Source organism: Oncorhynchus gorbuscha, linkage group LG10, assembly GCF_021184085.1.
Source record: "Oncorhynchus gorbuscha isolate QuinsamMale2020 ecotype Even-year linkage group LG10, OgorEven_v1.0, whole genome shotgun sequence".
Classification (NCBI taxonomy): domain Eukaryota; kingdom Metazoa; phylum Chordata; class Actinopteri; order Salmoniformes; family Salmonidae; genus Oncorhynchus; species Oncorhynchus gorbuscha.
Genome location: NC_060182.1, coordinates 72,247,724 through 72,265,105, shown reverse-complemented (window position 1 = coordinate 72,265,105; position 17,382 = coordinate 72,247,724). Strand labels below are relative to the sequence as shown.

The window sequence follows — 17,382 nt, the reverse complement described above, 5'->3', positions numbered from 1 at the left end:
GGTTCACCTGCTACTGTCCTCCCTTCCACTTGCATACTGTTATTTTCAGTTCATAACGGTTTTATTTGTCTTTCTGTTGTCTGATGGAAAAACCCTCCCTCTCCCTTTCCCCTTCTCCTCCCCCCTCCCTCTCTCTGCCTCTCGCTCTTACTCTTAAGTTAATGTCACCTCTCCCAGGTCTTACTGACACCTACCCAGGTGCCACCTTTCTTTCCATTTACTGTAACCAGCATCTACACTCACTGAGTACCGGCCAACACTGGGCGTCCATGGACATTGAAAAGTAGTTTAAATTTGGTCAGTCCACGTTGGCCGTTATGTTAACTTCCACAAACGGACCGGGCCACATCCGAACCTAACATAGATGTACATTATCGGTCAAAAGTTTTAGAACACCTACTCATTCAAGGGTTTTTCTGTATTTGTACTATTTTCTACAATGTAGAATAATAGTGAATACATCAAAACTATGAAATAACACATATGGAATCAGTAGTAAGCAAAAACGCGTTAAACAAATTATTAAAAGTAGCCATCTGCTATTATTCTACAATGTAGCAAATAGTCAAAATAAAGAAAAACCCTTGAATGAGAACGGTGTTCTTAAACTTTTGACTGGTAGTGTATGATTCACAAGTTTGAATAGCACAGTACAGTACAGTACTGTACAGTGAGTAGAGCACAGTAGACTACAGTCCAATACAATACAGTGAAGAAAAGTAGAAAGAAAAGAAAAGTAATCTATGCTGTACTGTACTCTACTGTACTGTGATGTCCAAACTTGTGAAACATCAGGAGAATAATTATGCAGCGAATGGGAGACCCATGAGGCAACGCACAATTGGCCCAGCATTATCCGGTTAGGGGTGGGTTTGGCCGGCCGGAATGTCCTTGTCCCATCGCGCTCTAGCGACTCCTGTGGCGGGCCGGGTCCATGCATGCTGACACAGTCGGCAGTTGTACGGTGTTTCCTCTGACACATTGGTGCCTGCTGGCTTCCGGGTTAAGCAGGCACAAGGCTCTCGACCTTGGCCTCTACCGAGTTCGTATGGGAGTTGCAGCAATGGGACAAGACTGTAACTACCAATTGAATATCACGAAATTGGGGATAAAAAGGGTAAAAAGCACAAAAAACATATATAATAAGAAAAATAAAGTAAAAATAGCATACATTTTAAAGTGAATAAACTGAGTCAAAGCGTAATTCCGTTACCATGAAATTGCCATAATACATCACGTAATTTATATTGCCTATAGCAAAACAATGTTTGATACAAAACTAAAGATTATGTAACCATCAACAACCCCATCTCCCCAAAACCAACAAAGACACACACACAGTCTAGCAGCTCCTGACCCTCTGGGAGGCTGGCGGGGAATTCCAATGTGATGGGAGATCTGCTTTATCTCAGAAGGCAGTTTTTCCTCCAGCACACTAATAAATCACTGTGTCTGCTCCCATTGAGCAGCTCTTTAACCAGCCTCCCAGGGGCTCCCAGGAAAACCACACGCTCTTAATCAATACACACAATGGTAAACCAAATATCCACACTGCAATACACTAAAACCTAATAAAACTGTGCCAGGCTTAAGAGGGGTTTGTGTAGAGAATTTGAATATCCAGGATGAAGAGAAAACCCCTGAGATGTGCCGTCTTGTTTGCAGAAACGAGTCCTCTGAGGAGCAGGATAGATGTAGAGTAAACAATACATCCCTTAACGCTAGCTAAACAATACACCCCACCCCACAGCTAGAGCCCAAACAACAATCAACTGCAAGAACCATAATTACCACATATTCAACTAGGATCCTGGAAGCACATCCTAATGTTTGGAAAACAACTATTTTCTTGAGAACTGGACACTGTGTCTCCTCAGCTTCCTAAGTCTAACCCCACATGCTCTCTTTCTCGCTGATGTTGAATGGGAAGAGGAAGGATGTCTGGTGGTGTGGGGGAGGGAGACAGCTGGGCTGGAGCAGGGTGTTGGGACTGGGACTGGGATGGGCATGTGGTGGGTTTGGGGAGGGGAGTGGCAAGGTTAGCTGGGCTATGCGTAGCTAATGAGAGGTGACAGGGGAAAGGCTAGCCTACACGCCACCGCACTCCCCATCCCCCATTTTTCATTCTGTAGTTCGCAAACACACACCACACACACACCTCACCAAAGTGGGTTGGGTCTCTGTATTTAAATCAGCCATTTACAGAGCAGACCGAGTACCTCAGCCTCCCACAGCACATTACCATACAAAACACCAGGCAGAAATAGGATCAATGCATTATTCAAATTACAGTGAAGTCACTTTATCAATTATTTATATGGATTTCTTCCTCCGAAATTGCAGAAAGACAAAAGAGGAGACTCAAATCAAATATTTTTTGGGGGGGTCACATAGCCTAGTGGTTAGAGCGTTTGACTAGTAACCAGAAGGTTGTGAGTTCAAATCCCCGAGCTGACAAGGTACTAATCTGTCGTTCTGCCCCTGAACAGGCAGTTAACCCACTGTTCCCAGGCCGTCATTGAAAATAAGAATGTGTTCTTAACTGACTTGCCTGGTTAAATAAAGGTAAAAATAAAAAAATATTTAGCAGATGTTATTGCAGGTGTAGCGAAATGCTTGTGTTTCTAGCTCCAACAGTGCAGTAGTATCTAACAATTCACAACAATACACACAAATCTAAAAGTAAAAGAAGGGAATTAAGAAATATATAAATATTAGATTGAGCAATGTCGGAGAGGCATTGACTAAATACAGTAGAATACAATACAGTATATATATATGAGATGAGTAAAGTAGTATGTAAACATGATTAAAGTGACTAGTGTTCCCATTATTAAAGTGGCCAGTGATTCCAAGTCTTTGTACATAGGGCAGCAGCCTCTAAGGTGCAGGGTTGCGTAACTGGCTGGAAGCCGGCTAATGATGGCTATTTAACAGTCTGATGGCCTTGAGATAAAAGCTGTGTTCCAGTCTCTTGTCCCATTGTTGATGCACCTGTTGATGCACCTGACCTCGCCTTCTGGATGATAGCGGGGTGAACAGGCTGTGGCTCGGGTGGTTGATGGCCTTCCTGTGGCATTGGGTGCTGTAGGTGTCCTGGAGGGCAGGTAGTTTGCCCCCAGTGATGCATTTGTCAGACCGTACCACACTCTGGAGAGCCCTGCGGTTGCGGGCGGTGCAGTTGCCGTACCAGGTGGAGATACAGCCCGACAGGATGCTCTCAGTTGTGCATCTGTAAAGGTTTGAGAGGGTTTTAGGGGCCAAGACAAATTTCTTCAGCCTCCTGAGGTTGAATAGGTGCTATTGCACAGAGGTGCTATTGCACCTTCTTCACCACACTGTCTGTGTGGGTGGACACCGAGGAACTTTAAGGAACTGTGTTGAGAATCAGTGAAGTGGAGGTCCAGGAAGTCCAGGACCCAGTTGCACAGGGCGGTGTTCAGACTCAGGGCCTCAAGCTTAATGATGAGCTTGGAGGGTACGATGGTGTTGAATGCTAAGCTATACTCAATGAACAGCATTCTTACATAGGTATTCCTCTTGTCCAGATGGGATAGGTAGTTCAGTTACCTTTGCTTTCTTGGGTACAGGAACAATGGTGGACATATTGAAGCAAGTGGGGACAGCAGACTGGGATAGGGAGAGATTTAATATTTCCGTAAACACTCCAGCCAGCTGGTCTTTGCATGCTCTGAGGATGCGGCAAGGGATGCCGTCTGGACCGGCAGCCTTGCGAGGGTTAACACGCTTTAATGTCTTACTCACATCGGCCACGGAGAACCACGGAGAAGAAGAGCCCACAGTCCTTGGTAGCGGGCTGCGTCGGTGGCACTGTGTTATCCTCAAAGCAGGCAAAGAAGGTGTTTAGCTTGTCAGGAAGCAAGATGTCGGTGTCCGAAGTGGCTGGTTTTCACTTTGTTGCCCCTGCCACATACGTCTTGTGTCTGTGAGATCTCTGGGTCCAATTCATATCCTACTAAAATTTCAGCTCTCCCAAAACCCTCCTGTTCAACCTTTATCAGATCATTAACAGTGGCTGTCATCTCACGCCACAGTACAGCTCACACGTGTGCACAGCCATGAATTTGCATAAGGTAGACAGTAACAATTGGGATAACTTGATCTACTAAGTGTTCTATAGTTAAAGCAGAGGCCAAATGCTGATTTGACTACTGTTTATGCAATGCCCCAAATAGTCCAGAGTTGCAGATCGGTCTAGTTCTTCAATTGGTTACTGTGCCATTTAGTTCAACATTCCAAAAGGCACTGTGCATTGAGATTTTCTCATTGAATCAGTGTTCTTCACACACACATGCATAAACACTCCACACGCTTGGATGTGTCAAAGACATATGTGTGCTGGTGACCTCACCTGACCCATACCGAATTTGCACTGAATAAAATTGAGGATTAAATCACTTCATATATTCCTCTTTTGAAAGAGCTTCAAAATCTCTTTAGGACCAATCAACATGCCATTGACACAAAGAAAGAAAGCAGATGACAAACACCAGCAGTAGAAAAATACATACATTCACTGCATTGTAAGGTACCCAGTAGCACAGTTGATCCTCATTAAAAAGTGTCAAAGACAAGGTTCTCTCTCAGCACCTGATCAAATTTATGCTAGGTTATATTATTTTCCCTGTCATAAATACAATTATTTTAGAAGCCAGTCATCAGGCTGCTGATTATCCCGCACACCTTTCACCATCGTCTCGCACACCTGTCCCCATCGTCTCACGCACCTGCGCCTCATGACACTCACCTGGACTCCATCTCCTCCTTGATCATCTTCCCTATATCTGTAACTCCCCTTGGTTCTTTCCTCAGGTGTTATTGACTCTGTTATTGTCGGTGAGTTGTTTGTGTTTCGTGTTCATTGTTTATTGTTTATTTTATTTATTAAAACACTCACTCCTTGAACTTGCTTCCCGACTCTCAGCACACTCGTTACAAAAACACCAAAGCCTTGAATTGATAGTACACTATAACAGTTCACTCATTCATATAGCCTTTAGCGCTCCATAACCCACAGGGATTTTCTCTTCATTTACTTACTTACTTACTCTAATCATTTAAGGTGCCCTGACAGTTCATTGCTCGAACATCTAATTAGCATTGTCTTAGAGCAAAGCTGTCCCAAGTTATCGTCAAAAAAGTCAGGACGTGTGGCTCCCTGAGCTGGAAATTGGGACACCAAACCTCAGAAGAGAAACTCTGTACTGGTCTTCTACCAACACATCTCAGCTGATTGTTGACTAGGAGAGTGCTGGGAAAATAACAAGTAGGCTCTCTCTGCGTCATTCTCGTTGAGAGCTTTGCTTTACTACTGTGCTAACTAATGAGCCGGACTCTAACTTCACAGCATCATCTCAGGCAGGATGGCAGACAGTCAAAATCCCCATTCCCCAAGCCAGCTGCTGAGCATGTACTAAAACAGCTGGTTCACAATCAGTAGATCAGCTGTCTGTTCCGGGAGAATGAGCAAGTGGTTTCACCATTGACACTTCTGTAAGTTCAGACTTGACACACACCTGTGGTGTGTTTATGGACATATTCAATCGCTCCCTATCCCTGTCTGTTGTCCTCACATGCTTCAAGACAGCTACCATTGTTCCTGTACCCAAGAAGGCAAAGATAACTGAACTAAATGACTACTGCCCCATAGCACTCACTTCTGTCATCATGAAGTGCTTAGAGAGACTAGTCAAGGATCATATCACCTCGACTTTACCGGCCACACTAGACCCACTTCAGTTTGCATACCGACCCAACAGGTCCACAGACAACGGAATCGCCATCACACTGCACTATCCCATCTGGACAAAAGGAACACCTATGTAAGAATGCTGTTCATTGACTACAGCTCAGCATTCAACACCATAGTACCCTCCAAGGTCATCATCAAGCTAGAGGCCCTGGATCTCAGCCCCGCCCTGTGCAATTGGGTCCTGGACTTTCTGACGGTAGGAAACAACATCACCACTTCGCTGACCTTCAACACTGGGGCCCCACAAGGGTGCGTGCTCAGCACCCTCCTGTACTTCCTGTTCACCCACGACTGTGTGACCATGCACGCCTCCAACTCAATCATCAAGTTTGTAGACAACACAACAGTAGTGGGCTTGATTACCAACAACGATGAGGTGAGGGCCCTCGGAGTGTGGTGTCAGGAAAACAACTTCTCACTCAACGTCAACAAAACAAAGATGATCGTGGACTTCAGGAAACAGCAGAGGGAGCACCCCTCTATCCACATCGAAGGGACAGCAGTGGAGAGGGTGGAAAGTTTTAAGTTCCTCGGTGTACACATCACAGACAAACTGAAATGGTCCACTCACACAGACAGTATGGTGAAGAAGGCGTAACAGCGACACTTCAACCTCAGGAGGCTGAAGAAATTTGGCTTGTCACCCAAAACCCTGACAAACTTTTACAGATGCACAATAGAGAGCATCCTGTTGGGCTGCATCACAGCCTGGTATGGCAACTGCTCCGCACTCAACCGCAAGGCTCTCCAGAGGGTGGTGCGGTCTGCACAACGCATCACCAGTGACAAACTACCTGCCCTCCATGATACCTACAGCACACGATGTCACAGGAAGGTCAAAAAGATCATCAAGGACTTCAACCACCCGAGCCACTGCCTGTTCACACTGCTACCATCCAGAAGGCGAGGTCAGTACAGGTGCATCAAAGCTGGGACCGAGAGACTGACAAACAGCTTCTATCTAAAGGCCATCAGACTGCTAAACAGCAATCACAAACTCAGAGAGGCTGCTGCCTACATTGGGACCCATTCACTGGCCACTTTAATAAATGGATCACTAGTCACTTTATACAATTCACACTAAATAATGTCACTTAATAATGTTTACATATCTTGCATTACTCATATCACATATACTGTATACTGTATTTTATACCATCCATTGCACCTTGCCTATGCCGTTCGGCCATTGCTCATCCATATACTTACAATTGAAGTCGGAAGTTTACATACACCTTAGCCAAATACATTTCAACACAGTTTTTCACAATTCCTGACATTTAATCCTAGTAAAAAGTCCATGGTCTTAGGTCAGTTAGGATCACCACTTTATATTAAGAATGTGAAATGTCAGTGGAGAGAATTATTTATTTCAGCTTTTATTTCTTTCATCACATTCCCAGTGGGTCAGAACTTTACATACACTCAAATAGTATTTGGAAGCATTGCCTTTAAATTGTTTAACTCGGGGCAAACGTTCCGGGTAGCCTTCCACAAGCTTCCCACAATAAGTTGGGTGAATTTTGGCCCATTCCTCCTGACAGAGCTGGTGTAACTGAGTCAGGTTTGTAGGCCTCCTTGCTCGCACATGCTTTTTCAGTTCTGCCCACAAATTTTCTATAGGATTGAGGTCAGGGCTTTGTGATGGACACTCCAATACCTTGACTTTGTATGCTTAGGGTCAATGTCCATTTGGATGACCCATTTGTTACCAAGCTTTAACTTCCTGACTGATGTCTTGAGATGATGCTTCAATATATCCACATAATTTCCATTCCTCATGAAGCCATCGATTTTGTGAAGTGCACCAGTCCCTCCTGCAGCAAATCACCCCAACAGCATGATGCTGCCACCCCCGTGCTTCACGGTTGGGATGGTGTTCTTTGGCTTGCAAGCCTACCCCTTTTTCCTCCAAACATAACCATGGTCATTAAGGCTAAACAGTTATATTTTTGTTTCATCAGACCAGAGGACATTTCTCCAAAAGGTACTTTGTCCCCATGTGCAGTTACTCTAGCTGTTTATGGCGGTTATGGAGCAGTGGCTTCTTCCTTGCTGTGCGGCCTTTCAGGTTACGTCAATATAGGACTTGTTTTACTGTGGATATATATACTTTTGTACCTGTTTCCTCCAGCATCTTCACAACGACCTTCGCTGTTGTTCTGGGATTGATTTGCGTGGTCCCATGGTGTTTATACCTGTGTACTATTGATTGTACAGATGAACGTGGGACCTTCAGGCATTTGGAAATTGCTCCCAAGGATGAACCAGACTTGTGGAGGTCTACAATTTTTTTCTGAGTTCTTGGATGATTTCTTTTGATTTTCCCATGCTGTCAAGCAAAGAGGCACTGAGTTTGAAGGTAGGCCTTGAAATACATCCACAGGTACACCTCCAATTGACTCAAATGACGTCAATTAGCCTATCAGAAGCTTCTAAAGCCATGACATCATTTTCTGGAATTTTCCAAGCTGTTAAAGGCACAGTCAACTTTAGTGTATGTAAACTTCTGACCCACTGGAATTCTGATACAGTGAATTATAAGTGAAATAATCTGTCTATCAACAATTGTTGGAAAAATGACTTGTGTCATTCACAAAGTAGATGTCCTAACCGACTTACCAAAACTATAGTTTGTTAACTTCTTACGGATCAGTGGGACGCTAGCATCTCACCTCGACAACATCCGGTGAAATTGCAGAGCGCGAAATGCAAATTTCAGAAATCGCAATAAAAATTTATAAAAATACAAGTGTCATAATCATTTAAAAGCTCAACTTCTTGTTAATCGAGCCGCGTTGTCAGATTTCAAAAAGGCTTTACAGCGAAAGCACACCATGCAATTATCTGAAGACAGCGCCCCGTACACAAAAGCATTACACACATTTTCCAACCAAGCAGAGATGTCACGAAAGTCAGAAATAGTGATAAAATAAATCACTTACCTTTGAAGATCTTCATCTGGTTGCAATCACAAGGGTCCCAGATACATAATAAATGGTCCTTTTGATCGATAAAGTCCTTTATATCCCCAAAAAGTCTGTTTCATTGGCGCGTTAGACTCAGTAATCCACCTGTTTCCCTCGTTCAAAATGCATACAAATGAATCCCGTAAGTTACCAATAAACTTCTTCCAAACATATCAAACAACGTTCCTAATCAATCCTCAGGTACCCTAATATGTAAATAAATGATCAAATTTAAGACGGAGAACACCGGAGATAAATAACGAAGTACGCGACCTCACCGGAACGCGCAACAAACACTACAGCCAAAATGGGAGCCACTTACTAAAACTACAAATTCTAGCACAATTTTCCGAAAACAAGCCTGAAACTCTTTCTAAAGATGGTTGACATCTAGTGGAAGCCCTAGGAACTGCAATCTGGGAGGTCTTCCTTTTATATTCCCATTGACAGCCATAGTAATCAAGGGTGCGCTGATTGTGTTTTTTTCAGGATGGATTGTCCTCGGGTATTCACCTGCCATATAAGTTTTGTTATACTCGCAGACATTATTGTAACAGTTTTGGAAACTTTAGAGTGTTTTCTATCCAATACTACCAATGATATGCATATCCTAGCTTCTGGGCCTAAGTAACAGGCTTTGGGCACCTCATTCATCCAAACTTTTGAATACTGCCCCCTAGCCTGAAGAAGTTAACAAGAAATTTGTAGCACAAGCATATCGCTACACTCATGTAAACATCTGCTAACCATGTGTATGTGACAAATACAATTTGATTTGACCTAGCCACCTTTGCCCAAAATGACATAATGGATCAATCACCATTCAGTCAGCATCCACCCTACACATTTTACCCTAAAGGACAGAAGAAAAACATTGGGTCGTTGTGTCGTCTGTGAGTCACAGTGACAGACTCACGGAGGCATGTAACAAAGGGCTTAGCGCTGCAGTGCTCTGGTCCACCAGGCATATCAGTTGGGCAGTGAATCCACTCATTCTATTGATTTCAGCCTTCGTTAGGAGAGCTACCAGAAACAACTGGAACAGATGAAAAAAGAAAAGCACACTGACCAAACAAAACAACTGAGGACACATAAGGTGGTCTGCATGTCAACACAACTCATGGAAGCTAGTGATCCTCTGTGTTATGAGTGCATCATTCAACAGTCTGCCTTGACATTACAAACAATGAAGGAACTGGAAGTATGTGGTAAACTGGCCTGAGCTTGAGAGTCTATAGCCAGTCTCTCATGGTGACATTCAACATCTTGGGAAACAAAGGCAGTGACCTGCTTTTTAAAAATTTGGGTCAGCAAGCATTCAACAGGAACTTGAAATGAGAAGCAGTGAGTGTATGCTTTTAATGATTATGTAAGCACAGGCCTGAAGTGTCTGCCTCCAAAGAGGCATCTTAAGCAATAATTGATGTTCGCCGTAGGATGAAAACAGTGGCTTCTTTGCCTCACAGATTGTTTAGTGAGCACTCACTTGTCCATTGTTAGTGAGCTCTATATTTTCCGGTCCCAGAGTCAACAGCAAAGTCCAACTGATCATCCAAGTGCTCATAGGCTCTCAAGTCACAACCTACACATGCCAATATAGGTATAAACTGTGTGCTGATGTTTGTGGAATTTGGAGGATGATGGAGGCAACAGGGGAAAGAGTCTCAGAGCCACAAAGTCCCTTGCTCTTGTCAGCATACTTGGGGTCCAACATGTACACTGCGGCGTGTATGGGCTTCAGGCAGAAGTCTTCACGCAAAATTCCCGGGCTTAACTTCTCATGGAAAATATCCGGGAAAATAAGGGAAATTTACTGGAAAGTTTCCGACCCTTTGCAACCCTAGACCTGACATTCTACTAGCTTCTACTTTAAAAAATCCACCTTTCCAGAAACAAGTCTCTCACTGTTGCCACTTGCTATAGACCACCCTCTGCCCCCAGCTGTGCCCTGGACACCATATGTGAATTGATTGCCCCCCATCTATCTTCAGAGCTCGTGCTGCTAGGTGACCTAAACTGGGACAAGCTTAACACGCCGGCCATCCTACAATCTAAGCTTGATGCCCTCAATCTCACACAAATTATCAATGAACCCACCAGGTACAACCCCAAATCCGTATACAAGGGCACCCTCATAGATATCATCCTAACCAACTTGCCCTACAAATACACCTCTGCTGTTTTCAACCAAGATCTCAGCAATCACTGCCTCATTGCCTGTATCCGTAATGGGTCTGCGGTCAAACAACCACCCCTCATCACTGTCAAATGTTCCCTAAAACACTTCAGCAAGCTGGCCTTTCTAATCGACCTGGCCCGGTATCCTGGAAGGATATTGACCTCATCCCGTCAGTAGAGGATGCCTGGGTATTATTTAAAAGTGCTTTCCTCACCATCTTAAATAAGTATGCCCCATTCAAAAAATGTAGAACCAGGAACAGAAATAGTCCTTGGTTCTCTACAGACCTGACTGCCCTTGACCAGCACAATAACATCCTGTGGTGTTCTGCATTAGCATCGAATAGCCCCAGTCATATGCAACTTTTCAGGGAAGTTAGGAACCAATATACACAGGCAGTTAAGAAAGCTAAGGCTAGCTTTTTCAAGCAAAAATGTGCATCCTGTAGCACAAACTAAAAAAAGTTCTGAGACACTGCAAAGTCCATGGAGAATAAGAACACCTCCTCCCAACTGCCCACTGCACTGAGGATAGGAAACACTGTCACCACCAATAAATCCACTATAATTGAGAATTTCAATAAGCATTTTTCTACAGCTGGCCATGCTTTCCACCTGGCTACCCCTATCCCGATCAACATCCCTCCACTCCCCACAGCAACTTGCCCAAGCATCCCCATGTCTCCTTCACCCATTGTTGCAACCCCTATCACTAGCCTGTTCAACCTCTCTTTCGTATCATCTGAGATTCCCAAAGATTGGAAAGCTGCCGCGGTCATTCCCCTCTTCAAAGGTAGAGACACTCTAAACCCAAACTGCTACAGACCTATATCTATCCTACCCTGCCTTTCTAAGGTATTCGTAAGCCAAGTTAACAAACAGATTACAGACCATTTTGAATCCCAACGTACCTTCTCCGCTTTGCAATCTGGTTTCAGAACTGGTCATGGGTGCACCTCAGCCACGCTCAAGGAACTAAACTAACCGCCATTGATAAGAGACTGTGCAGCCGTATTCATTGACCTGGCCAAGGCTTTCGACTCTGTCAAGCACCAAATTCTTATCGGCAGACTGAACAGCCTTGGTTTCTCAAATGATTGCCTCGCCTGGTTCACCAACTACTTCTCTGATAGAGTTCAGCGTTTCAAATTGGAGGGCCTGTTGTCCGGACTAGAGGTTGACCGATTATGATTTTTCAACACCAATGCCGATTATTGGAGGACCCCAAAAAAAAGCCGGTGCCGATTAATCAGGCAATTTTTTTACATGTATTTTTTGTTTGTAATAATGACAATTACAACAATACTGAATGAACACTTATTTTAACTTAATATAATACATCAATAAAAATCTATTTAGCCTCAAATAAATAATGAAACATGTTCAATTTGGTTTAAATAATGCAAAAACAAAGTGTTGGAGAAGTAAAAGTGCAATATGTGCCATGTAAAAAAGTTAACGTTTGAGTTCCTTGCTCAGAACATGAGAACATATGAAAGTTGGTGGTTCCTTTTAACATGAGACTTCAATATTCCAAGGTAAGAGGTTTTAGGTTGTAGTTAATATTGTATTTATTGGACTATTTCTCTCTATACCATTTGTATTTCATATACCTTTGACTATTGGATGTTCTTATAGGCACTACAGTATTGCCAGTGTAACAGTATAGCTTCCGTCCCCCTCCTCTCCCCTACCTGGGCTCGAACCAGGAACACATCGACAACAGCCACACTCGAAGCAGCGTTACCCATCGCCACACAAAAGCCGTGGCAAGGGGAATAACTACTCCAAGTCTCAGAGCGAGTGACGTTTGAAATGCTTTTAGTGCATACCCAGCTAACTAGCTAGCCATTTCACATTGGTTAACCAGCCATTAGGCTGATAGGCTTGAAGTCATAAACAGAGCTGTGCTTGCGAAGAGCTGCTGGCAAAACGGACAAAAGTGCTGTTTGAATGAATACTTACAAGCCTGCTGCTGCCTACCATCGCTCAGTCAGACTGCTTTATCTAATCATAGACTTAATTATAACATAATAACACACAGAAATACGAGCCTTTGGTTATTAATATGGTCGAAACCGGAAACTATAATTTCAAACACAAAATGTTTATTATTTCAGTGAAATACGGAACCATTCGGTATTTATTCTAACCAGTGGCATCCATAAGTCTAAATATTTGTGTTACATTGCACAACCTTCAATGTTATGTCATAATTACGTAAAATTCTGACAAATTAGTTCGCAATGAGCCATTGATTTTAAGAAAGGCATTGGTGTTTATGGTTAGGTACAGTCGTCCAACGATTGTGCTGTTTTCAAATGCGCTTTTGTTAAATCATTCCCCAGCGTTGCATCGTTTATATGCAACGCAGGACACGCTAGATAAACTAGTAATATCATCAACCATGTGTAGTTATAACTAGTGATTAAGATTGATAGATTTTTATAAGATATAAGTTTAATGCTAGCTAGCAACTTACCTTGGCTTCAACTGCATTCGTGTAACAGGCAGACTCCTCATGGAGTGCAATGAGAGGCAGGTGGTTAGAACGTTGGACTTGTTAACTGTAAGGTTGCAAGATTGGATCCCCCGAGCTGACAAGGTGAAAATCTGTCATTCTGTCCCTGAACAAGACAGTTAACCCACTGTCCCTACGCCATCATTGAAAATAAGAATGTGTACTTAACTGACTTGCCTAGTTAAATAAAGGTCTAAAAAATAAATATATAGATTTTTTTTATCTGGAAAATCGGCGCACAAAAATACAGATTTCCGATTGTTATGAAAACTTGAAATTTGGCCATTCCGATTAATTGGTCGACCTCTAGTCCGGACGTCTGTCAGTCTCTATGTGGGTGCCACAGGGTTCAATTCTCGGGCCGACTCTTTTCTCTGTATACATCAGTGATGTTGCTCTTGCTGCTGGTGATTCTGATTCACCTCTACTCAGACAACACCATTCTGTATACCTCTGGCCCTTCTTTGGACACTGTGTTAACTAACCTCCAGACGAGCTTCAATGCCATACAACTCTCCTTCCGTGGCCCCCAACTGCTCTTAAATGCAAGTAAAACTAAATGCATGCTCTTCAACCGATCGCTGCCCGCACCTGCCCGCCCGCCTGTCCAGCATAACTACTCTGGACGGTTCAGACTTAGAATATGTGGACAACTACAAATACCTGGGTGTCTGGTTAGACTGTAAACTCTCCTTCCAGAATCACATTAAGCATCTCCAATCCAAAATTAAATCTAGAATCGGCTTCCTATATCGCAACAAAGTATCCTTCACTCATGCTGCAAAACATACCCTCGTAAAACTGACCATCATACCAATCCTGGACTTCGGCGATGTAATTTACTAAATAGCCTCCAACACTCTACTCAACAAATTGGATGCAGTCTATCACAGTGCCATCCGTTTTGTCACCAAGGCCCCATATACTACCCACCACTGCGACCTGTACACTCTCGTTGGCTGGCCCTCACTTCATACTCGTCACCAAACCCACTGGTTCCAGGTCATCTACAAGTCTTTGCTTGGCAAAGCCCCGCCTTATCTCAGTTCACTGGTCACCATAGCAGCACCCACCCATAGCACGTGCTCCAGCAGGTATATCTCACTGATCACCCTCAAAGCCAATTCTTCCTTTGGTTGCCTCTCCTTCTAGTTCTCTGCTGCCAATGACTGGAACGAACTGCAAAAATCACTGTAGCTGGAGACTCATATCTCCCTCACTAGCTTTAAGCACCAGCTGTCAGAGCAGCTCACAGATCACCTGTACATAGCCCATCTGTAAATAGCCCATCCAACTACCTCATCCCCATACTGTATTTATTTATCTTGCTCCTTTGCACCCCGGTATCTCTACTTGCACATTCACACACACACACATACACACACATATATATATATATTCTGCACATCTACCATTCCAGTGTTTAATTGCTATATTGTAATTACTTCGCCACCATAGCCTATTTATTGCCTTATCTCCCTTATCCTACCTCATTTGCACATACTGTGTATAGAATTTTCTACTGTATTATTGACTGTATGTTTGTTTATTCCATGTGTAACTCTGTGTTGTTGTATGTGTCGAACTGCTTTGCTTAATATTGGCAAGGTCGCAGTTGCAAATGAGAACTTGTTCTCAACTAGCCTACCTGATAAAATAAAGGTGTAATATATAAAAATATATATATTTTATATATATTTTTTAATCTAATCAGATGCCTGTGTGAGCCATTCTGACGCAACTCAATGACATACTGGTGGATTTCACACTCCATAGGGTCCTCCTATACACTAAACATCCTAAAGCAGACAAGTAAACACTCTGCTACCTGAGATAAGCCCAAAAACTAAATTCAAGTTGCCATAGAAGGAAAGAGGTTATTATTATTCAAATGGCGTTACTGTTGGAGTCAAATGTAAGTTTAATATATTGATCTGCCAACGTGAAAAAAAATACATTTGAATATTTGACGTTGACAAAATTGGGACACCACTCATTGTAACGCCACATCCGTCACTTCAACAGTAAAGAGGTGTTGTATAGGCTAGCAATAAATAACAACAACGTTTCAATTTTTATTGAATAATAGTAGAGGCCTTTATTTTTTATTATTTTGTATGTACAATTTAACAAGAGGTGTTCTAGTTAGAGGAATAGCATACGGATCAGACCGTTCTGTCGCTGCAACTTTGCCTACAAAAAGGCTACATAACAAGCCAGAAGAATGCAGTGGAAAGGCTTTGTTAGTAAACTATCGTAATCCATTAGCCATACCACGGAGCTATTGTTGCCTTGCTGACAGCAGTTAGATTATTCCTGCTAAAACCTTCGCATGCCCATTCCTCGTGTGGAATAGGTTCGGCTGAATCGGAAATTAATCACAGTAAAAGTGGCCATTAAAGCAAACAAGTCCAGTGCAAAAACGCAAAGAAACATTTCGGTAGCCTGTTAGCCACGTTCATAACCCTGTAATTACATGTCGGTTGCTACGTCCACTTTGACTAGTGCGCGGAGACTTGACAAGTTTTGTAAATGTTCATTAATAATATAGGTCGTTGACTGAATAGTTTGAGATGTCATACCTTGAGCCGACTTCAATATGCTCGAGCCTTCCTTTCCTTCTCTTCCTACAGAAATTATTCTTCCTTTCAAATTGATTCCCGACTGAAGTTATGATAATTCCTTTTAGATTTTTTTTTGTCAACGGCACAAATCCCCTTTGTAACACCGAGCATCACGCATAGATCGACGCCATATCCAACGAGAGAATGCCTTTAGATCCACTTTGCCTCGACTTTTCAACAAATTCCATGTTTTTTTAGCGAGAAAATAAACTCAAGACGTGACCCTTTGCTTGGATTTGTTTTCCTGAAGAAAAAAAACATCCTCGCACGGCGCTTGGTTGGGTGGGTGGTGTGGCCTATCCGGAGGCTGTTTGCTGACTGGTTCAAATCTGTAATGAGTCGGGAATTGTCAGCTTGCGAGCGCCGTCTAGCTGTATGGGCGAGCAATATAGGTAGGTCATATAATAGGCCTCCAGTACTCATTAAATATTTAAAGTGTAGTTTATGAGTATTTAAAAGCCACATTCTGGAAAATTGTAAACAATCAAAGAGTGGGTTACCAACATGTTAACAATGGAGCAAATGCATGCAATGACAGCTACACATGCACATCACTAGATTTCTCTGTTATACTTCTTATGGCTGGGGGCAGTATTGAGTAGCTTGCATGAATATGGTGCCCAGAGTAAACTACCTGCTACTCAGGCCCAGTTGCTAATATATGCATATTATCAGTGTATTTGGATAGACAGCACTTTGAAGTTTCTAAAACTGTTTGAATGATGTATGTGAGTATAACAGCACTCATATGGCAGGCAAAAACCTGAGAAAAAATCCAACTAAGAAGTGGGAAATCTGAGATTTGTATTTTTTCAAGTAATTTCCTATCGAATATACAGTGTCTATGGGTCATATTGCACTTCCTAGGGCTTCCACTAGATGTCAACAGTCTTTAGAACCTTGTTTGAGGCTTCTACTGTGAAGGAGGGGGGAATGAGAGCTGATTGAGTCAGGGGTCTAGCAGAGTGCCATGAGCTGATCACGCTCGCTCAGGTGAGAGTTAGCTGCGTTCCATTGTATTTCTACAGACAAAGGAATTCCCCGGTTGAAACATTATTGAAGATTAATGATAAAAACATCCTAAAGATTGATTCTATACTTCGTTTGACATGTTTCTACAGACTGTAATATGACTTTTCGTCTGAACTTTTGCATGGATTTCCCGCACCTCGTGAGTTTGAATGTGTGTACTAAACGCGCAAACAAAAAGGAGGTATTTGGACATAAATGATGGACTTTATCGAACAAATCAAACATTTATTGTGGAACTGGGATTCCTGGGAGTACATTCTGATGAAGATCATCAAATGTAAGTGA

The 17,382-nt window shown here is 42.8% G+C and overlaps 1 pseudogene; it reads right to left on the bottom strand.

Annotated features, from left to right (window-relative positions):
- Positions 1–16,369, bottom strand: part of LOC124046498 — a 50,262-nt pseudogene extending 33,893 nt beyond the window's left edge.
- Positions 16,370–17,382: the final 1,013 nt, after the last annotated feature.